General features: G+C 37.3%; 1 protein-coding gene across 1 annotated transcript in view; it reads left to right on the top strand.

Moving 5' to 3' along the window:
- Window positions 1-15696, top strand: part of LOC146782673 (extracellular calcium-sensing receptor-like) — a 141708-nt gene that overhangs the window by 50218 nt on the left and 75794 nt on the right. The window lies entirely within an intron of this gene.

Below are 15696 nucleotides of genomic sequence, written 5' to 3' on the forward strand. Positions count from 1 at the left end.
AAACAGAAGATTAAGGTGCTTCAAGGACTAGATCCATGCAGAGTGAGAGAGAATACTGGTTTGCAAGGACACTCTCTGGCTTGTCTATCTAGGAAAGTTTGTCAAACTGTTTTTCACCATTTTAGGATGCTGGCAGTTCATCATACTGAAATTAGAAAATTTGTGAGAAGATTGTATTTTGCTAAAAGTCCAGCACTAAAGTTAAATGAGTTGAATAAGGCTCTGTTCCGTGGATCTGTATCAGATGTTGAGAAGGTTACTGATGAAATTCAGTTAAGTTACTTTGGTCCGGAACAAGAAAGTGCAGGGAATGACACAGTTATTGAGGAAAATGTGGAAGAGAATGTAGAACCCTCCGTAAATAAGAAATTTGAAGATCAAATAACAAAATTTGCTATCATCTCTAATGAAAGACCAAATATTACTTGTATTTGTTGCCGGAGAAGCCATTATAAAATCCAAACAAGGAATGTTGATCTCTACAAAAAAAGTGAAGAAGAAGATAATTATAAGTGGAAGGATTTTGCAACATATATATTCCTTGAAAATTGTTTTGATTTGGGTGAAGATCATCGTATTTGTAAATACTGTTACAACAAGTTAGAAGAAAATAAAATGCCAGCTAGAGCTGTACATAATAATTTAGAATTGGTTGAAGTTCCTGCAGAACTTTCTGATTTAAATACGTATGAGTCTATACTCATTCAATGTGTTCATCCGTTCCAGACCATAGTACGTATGGAGCCAAAAACAGGCAAATTACCTCCTTCAGATTTACAGAGAGGTTTAAAAGGAAGAGTTGTCTATTTGCCGTTGGATTTGAAAAAAAATATGGAAACTATTGATACAGATACTTTGGAAACTGAACCATTAGTTATTCTGGTTAATGGTGTACCTACAAAGAGTAACAAAATTTGGCAGGAGCTGGTAGATGTACGGAAAGTACAAAGAGCAAATTTATATTTGAAAAGGAATAATAAATGGTATGAATCAATTTATATAGATGAAGATGAAGAAGATGTACTAGGAGACACAGAAACACCAACTGGGCAAATTGAAAAAGTTGACAAGTCAAATGAAGAAGAACTTTATGAACATTTCAGCATACATCCTCTTCATTCAAAAGAAGTAATGGCAAACACCATTGATCTGTTTCAAATGAAAAAAGCACAAGGAACTCCCGTGAGTGTATGGGAGGAGAGCTTGGAAGCTCGTTGTTTTCCCCAGCTGTTTCCTACAGGAGAAGGTGGACGATACGATGAACGTCCAGTCCAGATTCCTGCTTCTGAGTATCGGACTACAAGATTATATGCAGAAGATCCCAGATTTCGTCAAAGTATTCCTTATTTGTTCCATCTGTTATTTGAAAGTGACTTGTCTGCACTATCTTATGCAGTAAACCACATTTTAAAAAGTGGAACACATCTACATAATGTGTCTGCTAAGGATTTTATGAACAAAGTGCAGCAGCGAGATGATCATTTGGAATCACAATTGATCAATCTGATGGCTTGTCAGCATGGGACGAATGAATAGTGGTACCGACGCCATGGAGAATTGAAATGTATGTTACGGAATTTAGGAACTCCTACATGGTTCCTAACCCTAAGCTGTGCCGAGTACGCTTGGGATGATTTACTGGATTTTCTACGAGAGGCAAATTCAAACATTAAAAACATCGAATACAAGACAGCAGGAGAACTGTGCTCATTGGATCCGGTTAATGTTTGCAGATATTTCAATCATAGATTTGAGGCTATGATGTCCTTCATCTGCAATAAAAAAAATCCACCTCTTGGAGAAGTTGTGGATTTCTTTTGGAGAAAAGAGTACCAAGCAAGAGGTGCTCCTCATATTCATATGCTGTTGTGGATCAAGGATGCTCCAAAATTTGGAACAGATGCTGATGAAGCAGTGTTATCTTTCATTGAAGAATATGCAACATGTGCTATACCTAAAAGCACAGAAGAGAAAAAGTTAAAAGAGCAAGTTTTACGTTTCCAAAGTCATCGGTGTGGAAAATACTGTCAACGGAAGTACAAGACCAAAGATAAATTCTACACAAAATGTCGATTTGGATTTCCTAGACCTGTTCTTTCAAAAGGAAGAGTCAGCAGTTTTATGTCAGCTGTGCGACATACTATTACAAGAAAATCTCCCAAAAATACGTACAACCTAAGAAGAAAAGAAGAGTCAAAATATATAAATGACTACAACCCAGTCATTTTATCCATGTGGAATGCTAACATGGATATTCAGTATGTGGCAGACAATTCTATTGCTGTTGCTCGGTATGTCACATCTTACATCACTAAATCTGAGAAAACGGAATTGAAGGAAATGTGGGAAGAGATTTCTCACGAGAAGACTGTCAGTAAGAAGCTGTACAGTTTCAGTTTAAAGATGTTATCACATCGAGAAATTGGATCCTACAAATGTTCAGATAGGTTATCATCTGCAAGTCTGTACTCGAAATCAAGAAGAATAATTTGGGTCAGTTTAGGCCTTGCAGGAATGCGAAATCGGGGACTGAAATCTGTTGGAGAAATTGAATATTTGGCCGAGAATGACCCAGAAAGTACAGATATTTTGAAAACAAACATGTTGGACACATATTACCCAAAAAGAAGTCATCATCTTGAGAACATGTGTCTCTATGAAGTGCTGCAGAACTACATTTTTTCACGGAAAGCCACAGAAGACATCAACAATGGAAAATATAAAGTCATTGGTGAGGAAGGATGTTTGGTGAAGCAAACAAAAGGAAGTTTGATGAATCACAGGAAGCTGAGTTGTGACACTACTGACAAAAAGGAATTTTACTACTTGGCACTTTTACAGCTGTTTAAACCATGGCGTTCAGAGGACGAACTACTTGGAGAATTTCAAAGCTATGAGGATTCATTTAATGCATGTAAAGATACCATTGAATGCAGTATTTTCAGGAATTATGTCCAAATGTTAAACGAAGAAATTGAACAGGAAGCTACAATTGCAGCTGAAGTAGCTAGAGACAGTTCTCAAGACAGTCAAAGTTCTGGAACGCTCAGTCAAGATCAACTAGGACAGCCAATCTTAGAAAATGAAGCTGCAATAGCCATGACTGAAGTGGAAACGGCTATGAATCAAGCTCAGGAAGATTTAATAGACTTACCAGATTTGGAACAACAACTGAATGAAGAACAACAACACATTTATGAAGAAGTCAGAAAAAAAATGATCACGGATTACTACATGAAAATAAAGAGTGCACATGCACATCATTTGAACCAATTAGGTTGTATGTGAGTGGACAAGCTGGAACTAGGAAAAGTTTCTTAATTAAAGTCATCAGAAGCTACCTACAGCAAAAAACTGATTCAACTTTATCGTGTGTTGTTACTGCTCCAACTGGGTTAGCAACATATAATATTAAAGGAATTACTCTCCATCGCTTGCTAATGTTACCAGTGGAGCATGAGAACAAAATAGAATATCACAAGCTAACTGGCGAAGCATGTTTCGAAGTTTCAAAAGTGTTGAAGAAGATGCAAGTTCTCATTATTGATGAGGTAAGCATGGTATCAAACTTAATGCTTGCCTTTGTGCATTTAAGAATGCAGCAAATTCTAAAGAGAGACTATGACGTGTTATTTGGTGGAAAACATGTTATAGTTTTTGGGGATCTTCTACAGCTTACTCCAGTTAAAGGACAACCAGTGTTTTATACTGTGACACGAGAGGACACGAAGAAGTCATTAGGAAGCATTGGTAATGCAAATATTTGGTCATTCTTTGAGTACAAAGAACTCACTACCAATATCAGGCAAGCAAACGATGAAGAATATGGAAGTATTCTGAAAGATATCAGAATTGGACTACTTACAGAAGTTGGCAGAAAAGCATTACAGAGTCGGTTGCTACATAATTTATTTCCAAGTGAAGAAATAGTTGCAGAGAAAATATACAAGAACATTGCAGAAAAAAATACTGTAATCTGCTTAATGCCAACACTACGTGAATGCTCAATATTCAATGAGGAACTTTTGAAAATGGAAAAGGAAGAGATTAAGAAAATGGAAGCAGTGGACAAAATCCAACATGAAAGAATTACTATTACGAACTGAAAAATAAATTGGATTCTCTAGAGAAGAACATTTCAAAAACAGCTGGATTAGAAAAAAATCTATATCTTTGTATGAACTGTCGAGTATTTTTTAGGAGAAATTTGGATGTTGAAAAAGGTTTAGTAAATGGAGCTATGGGTAAAGTTGTGGGTTTTGTTAACTACCAGAAAAAAGAAGGAATTGAGTTTTTAAAAATAAAATTTGATCAGATTGAAGAGGTAAAAGACATTAGTTGTTGTTCAGTTCGTTTTTTGCTTGTGAAAGACTTATATGTACGTAGGAAGCAGTTTCCATTTTCTCTAGCATATGCTGTAACTATTCACAAGTGTCAAGGATTAACTGTTGATAGTGCATTTGTAAACATTGGATCTACTGTGTTCAAAGAAGGTATGGCATATGTTGCTTTGTCACGAGTGAAAACATTACCTGGTTTATTCATGAAAGACTTTGATGACTCAAAAGTTAGTGCTGATGCAAATTGTGTAAAGGAGTATAATAGATTAAGAAGAAGCTATGCTCCTCATTTAGGTCAGTATCCTGTGTTGGAGAAACGTGTTGTTTCTCGGAAAAGGAGATTTGAGAATATCTGTAATGAGGATGTAGAGAAGAGGAAACAAAAAGAGAGTCATGTGATTGCAAGCAAAAAGAAAAAGGACAATGTTGAAGAGGTTGTTGGTTGCCATTTTGAAAATAGCTCTGGTGTCAACTGCTACGCAAATGTAGTGCTGAATGTTGTATTTTATCTTGAAAGTTTGCAAGAGCAGATAATAGAAAATCATGAAAAAAGATTCTGTTCTGTGCTAAGTCTTCTTTATGAGAAGCTGAGTGTTGATAAAGCTAAAATAGAAAGTACGACTGAAATTAGAAATCTATTAGATGTATGTTCAGGACGAACACAGTTTTCTCAAAATGTCCAGCAAGATGCACAGGAATTCTTGATGTACATCCTTTTGGTACTTGAAGATGAAGGGATAGAAATTGAAAATTTGTTTGGTCTCTGTTATAAATGGGAACATAGTTGTGAAAACTGTTTCTACACATGCAGCTCTAATGTTGATTCAGAAAGGTTTATCTATTTAACATTGCCAGAGACTAAATCAGTGTCTTTTAGTAAATTAGTTAAAGATGCCAATCATAGCATGGAATGTTGTGAATGTAAATCTGACATGTTTTCAACCTTACTTTTAAAGAAATATGGACAGTATGTAATTTTAATGATGCAACATTGTAGAGCTGATGGAACAAAATTGGACACTTTAATAAAGAAATTTACAGGACAGCAATTATCAATTTCTGGAAAAACTTTTGTCACAGTTGCAATAATTTTCCATGATGGGCCTATTGTAACTTCTGGTCATTACACAGTTTTTCTTAAATGTGAAAAAGGCTGGACACTGTGTAATGATTCTCAATTGGTTTTCAAGCAACGTTTGCCTTTTGATTTAGCAAATTCCTATTTAATTTTTCTGAAACCAAAATTTTAGACAGAAATTGCAACATCTGTACAAAACATTATTGCAATTTAATTGGATTACCATTGGAAATGTCATCAAAAAATATTTTAAAAATTACCATTTGGCCTAAAGGAAAGGTAATAATTTGCATTGTGGACTTCTTTGACACAAATTATTTTGGTGATTATGCTTATGCAACAGAATTTTCAGACGATATTTATTGGAATTAGTTATTGTTCTTAGGTGAGATTTTTATTGCAAATGTTACATTTCTATTACGGTATGTTTTAGTGAGAAGAGATTCTGGGCTTTTTTTAAACAATCTTTCAGATTGTTTTTTTTTTTTGCCCGCTGTTAAGTGATGAATGCCATTGCTTTTACGATTTACAGTGAAATGCAATATATTCTGAAAACAGCAAAAAAAAGGGCAAAAAAATGTTTGTTGGAATATGAAAATATGTGCACTGTATTCTAAAATGCATTGTTAAATATGAATACTTTTTTCTTTTTTTACAGATTGAGAAAGGAAAAATATGAAAAATAAACTTCTTTATAGAAAGTTAAATAAATCACTTTTTTTTAATTAAGTTATTTTGATTGGCAGGTAAGTGTGAAATTTCTGGAATTATCACACATTTACTTTAATGCTCACTTTTTTTCACTACTCTTCTCTATGTTTTTCTCATTTCTGTAGTAGTCCCTCAAGGACCTTGTAGGTTGATTACAAAAATTTTGTTTTTAAAAAAAAAAAAAACATGCGCGTACCATACGCGTACGGTAAAAAAAAAAAAAAAAAAAGTGATTACAAAAATTTTAAAAAAGGTAAGAGTTAAGGTTGGCTCTTAAAAGAACCGTTGTGTTCATAAAGGGAAAGAGGAAAGAAAGAATGGGAATATTAACAAGGATCACAGATGTGCTGGTCTATCCTATTGTTTATTAGGGAAACACTGGTCTCCGCATGAACAATTAGGCCATGACATCGTGTGCACCTCATTGCAACCCTCCCAAAACGAGGGTTTATATCCAGAGGAGCAGAAAAGGGTGATGCTCCCACCGCAGAGGAAGGGCTCAGCTGAGCTGCCGAAGATGTACTCGGCTGAGCTTCTGCAGGTGTGCTCGGGTGACTTACTGGAGATGTTTCTCCAGTATGTCGAGCATAAGTCCTGGGATGTTTATCCTTAATGGTGTCTAACCATAGAGTGATTGCCAAAGGAATACTTCTTCCTTGGATTCCCTCTAGATAAGACACGCTCACAAAGTGAGCAGGTGACTAAAGGAGCATTTACCTTTTTCTGCCCCTCTGGATAGGTAAAATATTCCCATACAAAAGAAGTCTTTTGTTTCCTCCTTCTCTCTCTGATGATGCTGCTACCAGGCTCACTCTCAGAAGAGGACTGCTGTTCTGCCATCGTATCTCAAAGACAACTCAGCTCCTTCTCCTAAGGGGTCACAAGCAGTAATGAGGGGAATGGGTGTGGTGTAGGAAGGTTCTAGAACTGAAAGTAGTTTAAACCAATCAAAAGTGTTGTTTCTTGATCACATGACCAACCGTACGTGTACGTTACACTTACGGAGCACTTACGGAGCGCTTACGGTAAAAGTACGCATGCGCGTACGAAAGACACGCGCACGCGCGCATGCGCATTACAGGCACGCTTGTACACTTCCGCGTAACGTGCGCATGCGCACGTGCGCATGTAAAGCATGCGCTTACGCGTCGCGTAGGAAGTACGGACGCCTACGCACATTGCGTAACCATACTCAAACAGAGTAGAAATATTACGTACATAAAGCGAAACGTGCGCTTACGGTAAGCTTACCGTATGCGCACAGAAAAAAAAAATTACAAAAAAAAGTTTGTTAAAGAGTTTGTTATACAACTATATCTTACCTTTTTTTTAAAAAAGGTGAAACTTTATATATTGCAGAATGCATTAAATTTTAGCATAGTGTTTAAAGGGAAAAAGAAGTTAAAAAAAAAGATGTAAAAAACCTTGCAAAGTAAAAAAAAAAACGAAATGTTTCACACACGTTAAATTTAAGAATTAGCATTTAAAAAACCATACAAATTCACTGAAAAAACCATGGGTTTCACACACGTTATAGTTAGGAATTAGCATTTAAAAAACCTTGCAAATTCAATGAAAAAAACATAGGTTTCACATACGTTATAGTTAGCTGGACATTTCACTCGTAAAATCCATTGAAATTCCCCCGTTATAGTTAGTTCAGCTAACTATAACTCGCGCGCCCGCAATCCACTGCTGATGACGTCACATATTACATCATTCATGACATGGTCAGTGACATCACTCATGACATCACTGATGACATCTCAAATGGCATCACTGATGACATCACTGATGACGTCATCCAAGTAATAAATTACTACATCTTCTCACACCCTAATATAACCTTTAATACACCGACTCAAAATTTAAGAGTTCCATTCTCAAAACCATACATACTGCAATACCAATAACTACATACCCACTTATTAACTCTTAGGTCTACATACACCTCCACTCATTCACCTGTACAGTCACTCATACTTACAGTCACTCCATACAAAACTATCATATGCATTTATACACCTATATAGACACTCACACACTACCAATCATCCATAGAGGTACTCTCACACCTACTCAGTCGTGCAAATAATCACACTCCCATTTACTCACCTATGCGATTATACACACTCAAGTTCACTTACTCATAAAAATAGTATCTCATTCTTACGCTCTTATAGAATCATTGATACAAGCACACACTCATCCATACAGTCACTCTCACAATCACAAACTCTCACATCTACCCACTTATATACTCTTACACGCATATATACTGCCTTTCACATATGTAGTTAGTCACAAATGTACCACTGAGATATACATTCAATTCCTAACACACCCATACATACACTCACTCAACCATACAGTCCATCACAGATGCACTCTTAAAACCATGCACCCATAGAATCACCCACTCACACATCTATGCATAGAGTCACACACACCCTACCCACACAAACACTCAGGAACCCATACAGATACTGAGACAAGCAATCAATAACTCATATAGACACTTATATAGGTATTCACAAAACCATGCCACCACTTATACACCAACATACAGACACATACAAACAATTACACAGTTTAGTCACTAGTCTGCAGTAAGATACATTTAATGACTCACTTATAGAATCATGTTACGCACCACAGAAAATAATCCATTTACACACTTGTACACCCACTCATTCTTCAACAGGCCTTTCCCTATATATATTGAACATATTAAAATTGTTCAGAAACACACACACAATGGATGACGTCATCAGTGATGTCATCAGTGATGTCATTTGAGATGTCATCAGTGATGTCATGAGTGATGTCACTGACCATGTCATGAGTGATGTAATATGTGACGTCATCAGCAGTGGATTGCGGGCGCGCGAGTTATAGTTAGCTGAACTAACTATAACGGGGGAATTTCAATGGTTTTTTACGAGTGAAATGTCCAGCTAACTATAACGTATGTGAAACCTATGGTTTTTTCATTGAATTTGCAAGGTTTTTTAAATGCTAATTCCTAACTATAACGTGTGTAAAACCCATGGTTTTTTCAATGAATATATATATATATATACACATTTTATCATCTATGTATATATATATATACATGAGGATGGAATTGGCTATTGAACACTTGTAACGCAATATGTGGACTTTTTTCTACAAGACTTGGTAAAACAACTACCTACTTTTATAAAGGACAGCGGGGATCTATTTATTAAGAGTGCTATGATTTTATCGATAAAATCAACATCAATACTGCCAATTTAAAATTCACTTCACAGATCAGCAAGCAACAGGTGGAATTTTTAGATGTTAAAATATACATCAAAAATGGAAGGATAGCGACAACTCTTCATAGGAAGGCCACAGCTGGCAATACCTCTCTACATGCCAGCAGTGCACATCCCCCACACACAATAAAAAGAATCCCGTTTGGAGAACTAATATGCCTTAAGCGAATCTGTGGCACAGATGAGGATTTCACTATATGCAAACATGATGCCCTGGAAAGATTTAGAGCTAGGGGCTATAGTGAGTCTATTCTTGCTGAGGCAGTTAGCAAAGTTGATATGAAACCGAGGGACACACTCTTATCCAAAGTAAACCACGTGGAAAATAGTGATACCACCATGAGTGCACCAAGATTAATTACTGCCTTCAGTAAAAAGGAGAGAAGAATCAGGTCCATCATTATGCGTAACTGGCCCATTATTATGACAGATGGAGTATTCTACCATCTCAACCCACAACCACATATGGGAAGGGGCCTTCCATGACAACACAGATTGTGAAGACTTTTCCCAAACTAGCAGCAGCAAAAAAATGGCTACAGCCGAAGTAGGGGTTCACTAAGTGTTCCTCCTGCAGAGCATGCAGGTTCGGTGTTAATACTACCTCCTACTTGACTCCTTTTAGTCCAGACTTGGTTCTGAATAAGGGTAGTTTTAATTGAAAAACTGAGTTTGCAGTTTATGTTCTGACGTGCACCTGTATGCACAGGTATGCGGGTAGCACCAAGCTGCAGGTGCACATCAGAATACTGCAGCATTTGCGGGCCATTGTCAACAACGATTCCACATACCCGGTGGCCCGGCATTTTAAATTAATGTACAATAATGATCTCAGTTGTTTGCAGTATTTTGTCGTGGCAGCTATTCCCAAACCCCGAAGGGGAGGAAATTGGGAAAAGATGTTGAGAAAGCTAGAATCAAGAATGATCTTAGAGCTGGACAGTAAAACACCTAATGGCCTGAATAACACGGAGGATCTGTATCATTTTCTGTAAAATATTTTTCGTAGAACTGGACCTATGTATATATCAGTATTGTTGTACTTTGTTGAATAGGGTTATTACCGTTTTACCCAGTGGTTTTAGTTGTTGTATACTTTATAAGATAGTATTAGCACTAGCACTTTATGGGGATCCATTTGGATCTTTTTGCACTTTATAGATATTTTGGGACTTTCTTTTGCGTTTTTGCACATCTCAGCCTTGGAATCAGAAAGTGTAAAACCCAGCATTTAAGCAGGAAGTTGAAAACAGAGCAGTACTGTACAAGACACTGACATGAGTCTCAGAAATATACTGTTTACATAACAATTATTGCAATTTGCACAGCCAAAATTTTTACTAGCAGTACGGTTTTCATGTTTCTATTAACATATAAATATATGGTACATGAATTTCATATGCAGTCTTTCACGTTTAGAATGTGAATTTGAAATATTTGTTATGGCTTAGGTATTTTTATAAATTCTAATTATTTATTTAGTTATTACCTTGAATTTAATTGCAATATTATGATATCATGTTTCGTGCATTTATGCAGCAATATTATGTCTCATGTGCACATTGGGAACCCTTTGATGGCTGTAACTTGAAATGTTTGGAAAACAGACTCGCTAGTGCCTTTGAATAAGACTGCAAGTGTTTTTTCTATGTTTTCGAATCACGTAGTGATGGCACTCTAACACAGCAATGCATTTAAAAATGGTGAATGACGCTTCTTACTTGACTTGTGAGCAAGGGTATCAGATACCCGAAGCGCATCAGGTTCGAAGTTCTTCCAATAAATATCATCTGGCCTCATATCGCTGAGTTGGTGTCTCTGTTCGCCAGGTTCTGGAAGTGCAGAGCTTCAGGATTATTTTATGTATATATATATATATATACACCTTTTATCTTCTATATATGTATATATATATATATATATGTATATATATATATAGATGAGGATGGAATTGGCTATTGAACACTGTTTTGAGTTTAATAGAGAAAGGTTCAAGTAAATTATTTTTTATGAAATTTCTAAGAATTTAATCAGTCAATTCCCATCTGATTTCAACCCTGGAAATATTATTATCTTGTGAGTTTTGGGACAATTAGGTTTTTTTGCTGATGGATGTACATCTCATCCTACCGTTGAATTTGTTCTTGTTCAGTACTCCACATATACTCAGCCTTCTAGAATGACCATGGTCCTGGGGCCATGGTGGCATGAGCAGAAAATAGCAAGCTAATGGTAAAACTGAGGGACATTGTTGGAACCGAGACTGTTTTTTCGTACATTTAGTTGATTATCCCTTTTAACATTAATACCAAATGTTTGTTTGTAACTTAGTGGATGGAGAACTCACTATGGCTTTGACCATTAAAAAGCTATTGTGAGTGCACATCTACCCCAACTACAATCTTCCATTCAAAACCCTGTGAATGATCATTCTCAAAAAAGAGGTCTCACTAGTATATTAGGTCATCAATGTGATTTCTAGAAATGATTGTTAGAAATCATATCAGTAAACTAATGTATTGGTAAGGAGTGGTCATCAAGGTAAGTATTTTCCAGGTATATCCCAAATTCAAAGTTATAGAACTGTAAATATCAACACCACATCAGGCCACTATTTAGTCAATTTGTGTTTTTTATATTAAAAGTCTCCCATCTATGGTTAGTGGTGCATTTACATTGTAAAAATAGGTAAGAGTATACCCTAAGAATGTTTTCAACAAGCAATATCTAAATATGGTGTGCTTTAAATCTCAAGAAGGCACGTGGCTGCCTTATTGCAAGTGTTTTTCTGACAAATAGAGTAAGTGTTGGCTTCACTGTTTGAAAAAATGCAATTCCCTAACCTTTAATGAGTAAGGGAATATGAGAAGAAGATGGATAGAGCATCTGCCCAACTTCCAAATGACTCTATGTATTGCTTGCTTTTATGCAATGCAGCATTAGAAACTATTTAATATGTTATGATTTCTCTTTCAGAGACAGATTCATGCATACCCTTCACCAGCAACAAGCTGCCACGATGAATATTATGCTGATTTCCCTTCTGAATTCTCTTCCCTGCCTAGCTGCTCCTGGTAGTTTTTCACTCCTAAGCCAGGAAGAAGCAGGTTTTCGACAGGAAGGGGATCTCATGATTGGAGCTGTGTTGCCTGTGCATACTCTCTGGTCAGAATTCCAGAGTTATTTCAATAAGCTCAGCTTGTCTGCCCCCTGCAAAAAGTGAGTGACACTTTCTCTTGCCCCTCACGGCATTGGTGCTGAATGTAAGGTCTACAACCCTGGCAATACTGAAAGGAAGCTTTCCATATGGTAATGGATTGCCTCAGGACACTTGACCCTTGCCTTTTCCATTCTGGAGGAGTGTCTACTGTAGATGAGGCACAGTGAGCAGAGTATACAAATGCTTCTGGTTTTGGGAGTCATCACTTGTCTAGCATGTGGAACACTTGGATGATGTTGCAGTACAAGTATCTTTTTCCCTACTGCTCCTATATTACTATACCTGTTTTCCAAGAGTTATAATAAACTCAAGAACATGTGACTCACCCTATTCTCTAAACACAAGAATAAAAATAAAACATATAAATGATTGAATAATGCTCAGTCATGGCGTAGCACTCAGTTATGGGTAAATCTATGTTGTGCATGAAGCTTGAGATTCCAAAACAAAATCTACTAGTGTTTAATTTCTAAATCCAACCAAACGTTCCTCATATATCAGGACGCCTTTAATACGCATATTTGAGGCACATTCTCCATAGAGGATGCGGGTCAGAATGAAATTCGTGTAGGGAGATATTGATGCATGTACAATATTGTCCTTATCTAAATTATGGAGCTTAAGTTTTTGATTTTTTTTTTTAAGTATAGGTTTTGATTTGCTATTGTATTCTTTACCAATACTCTCACCCAAGAAATGAAGAGGACCTTTCTTTTGGGCTGTAGTCCATACAAACTACTATGGCCATTGACAAAAAGCTTTTGTATTGTTTGCAAAGCAGGCTTCTTTCTCCAATGGCTAAATAAGAGCCTTGGAGTTGACATCCTTGCATGTGATGCAGAGGTTTATCTATAGAGCGGAACAGTAGCACAAAACATCATCTCTTTCAGTTCGAGAATAATCAATACTTTGATGGGGAAAATGTTTTTTCTCTGACAGTGTGGTAATCAATGTACTTTGTTATTGTTGAATGTTATTGTTTTCTATATAAACGTGCACACATACAAAGTAAATCTGTCAGAAATATGTTCTGGCATTATAGGTTTCTGGGTAGGAGGACCATGCTCAATAACAGTGACTGGAGATTTCAGCTTTGTCTCCTATTCACTTTCCCCATTCTCAGTGGACGTAGATGTAAATAGAGAAATGTTGCTACTGTTACTCATAACTCATGACACACCATGTCAAGCACTACCCTGTCTGCTGATCCAAAATTGTACCAACCCTTCAGAGAGGTGATAGCTAAATGGGGCTGACCAGGAGCCTCTGTATATATTATTATCACATGTGGCCAGATTTCGGCACGTCAAACCTGCCGAAATTTAACAGGGGAAAGCCATACAGTAATTACCGTATTATGCAGATTTTGCTGCATTAAGCACCAAAGCATGTTATTCTCCAGAAACTTGCAATAGGTGGTATTTATTGCACCTGATAAAAGCTCAGGCAGACAGCTAAAGCTTTCTGTAACCCAAACATAAAATATATTGTAATACATTTTCTAATCCGGAATGGGACACAAAAAGAGGTCACTGTGACCAATTTTAGAGCAAAATAGTTATTTGCCTTTAGACCTTTAGAAAAACACACATACCAGGCAGGGATAATGTGATTCTACCTCTGACAATAGTAGCTTCTCTGCCGCATAGCATGGATTGGGAATGCTGAGGGAAAAAGGGGAATGCAAGACTGCAAATAAAAGATTCTAACACATAACTAGAATCTAGCCACATACACTTTACTTACCTAAAACAACCTTTTGACAAATTGGCAAAAATACAATTTGTTCCTTAACAAAGTCAACAATCTCCTAGGAGCAAATGCATCTTAATTCTCCCTTGGGCATAAATTGACATAAAGGGCTTAATTACGATGTCGGGCAGATTTAAATATGCCCAGCACCATCTCTGTCCTGGGACTGACTGACCTCCGGTCGGCAGTCCCAACCGCCTAATTAGGATGTGACCGAACACTGTTCAGTTGGCATTCATACATTTCCCTACGGGAGCATGCATTACGGCCATAAACCGTCTGTAATACAAGCTTCCATAGGGAAATGGAAGGTGCTGTTCATCCCTGCACCCTGTGGAAGGTACCTCAAGATGCCTACCACGGGGTGCAGGGATCAATAGGGGGACAGCAAAGGTGCCCCCTCAGCCCCAACTGGAGGCTGCAAACACAAGGGGGCCCTGCTGGGAGCTCCCACACATGCTTTCCGACATGGTTTCCATGTTGGACAGGCCGGTGTGGAAACCATGCTGGAAACTGTGCATCGTAATCCAGAAAAGGTCCGCCCTTTGTGATTATGAGCCGATTCCGACTGACTGAAGGGCTCCTTGAATGACCGTCCGGTTTCAATTCCAACCAGCTGCATCATAATCAGCCGGTCTGAATTGAAACCAACGATTAGGTCAGAAAGCCTCCGACTGCCATCGTAATAGCCCCCTAAGTATGTATGCTCTGCATTTCTTATCTTCTTATTCCTGAATTTTTGGTAGGATTGTCAGCCTTGCATTGCTTTCTTATTTGTGATTGTTAAACGTAATTGCTTTTCTAGGGGTACATGTCCTATTTATTTAATTAGAAACATATATCCTGAAATAAATCATTATGACCACCAAAATAGCTTTAATTAATTGGTAGAGGTGGGAAGAAATTGTGGAGTTTCACTCCATGGAACTCCACGGAGTTACATGAAAACTCTTCGAGATTCCTTGGAGTTCCATCAACTGGCAGAAAAAATGCAAATTGCGCTGTTCATGCTGCAATTTAGTGTCTGTAGCATGAAGCAGAGCTGAAAATCAAAGCAAATGACACCATGCATTGTGCAAAAGTGCGCAGTCATTCGAGATGCTTTTGCTACCATTCAATCTAGTCGAGCGGTAGTAGATCTACTCGAGAGAAAGCCCTCTGACCGCAATCACTCACAACCGCCAATGTTAGAAAATCATGTTCAGGGATCCCAAATCACCACTTGCGCTCACATTTTTTCAAGCCAAACCAGAGAAAATGTCTGCAATACGACGATTTGTGGAATTTGGCTGG

Source organism: Triturus cristatus, chromosome 12 (assembly GCF_964204655.1).
Source record: "Triturus cristatus chromosome 12, aTriCri1.1, whole genome shotgun sequence".
In the NCBI taxonomy this organism is placed as follows: Eukaryota; Metazoa; Chordata; class Amphibia; order Caudata; family Salamandridae; genus Triturus; species Triturus cristatus.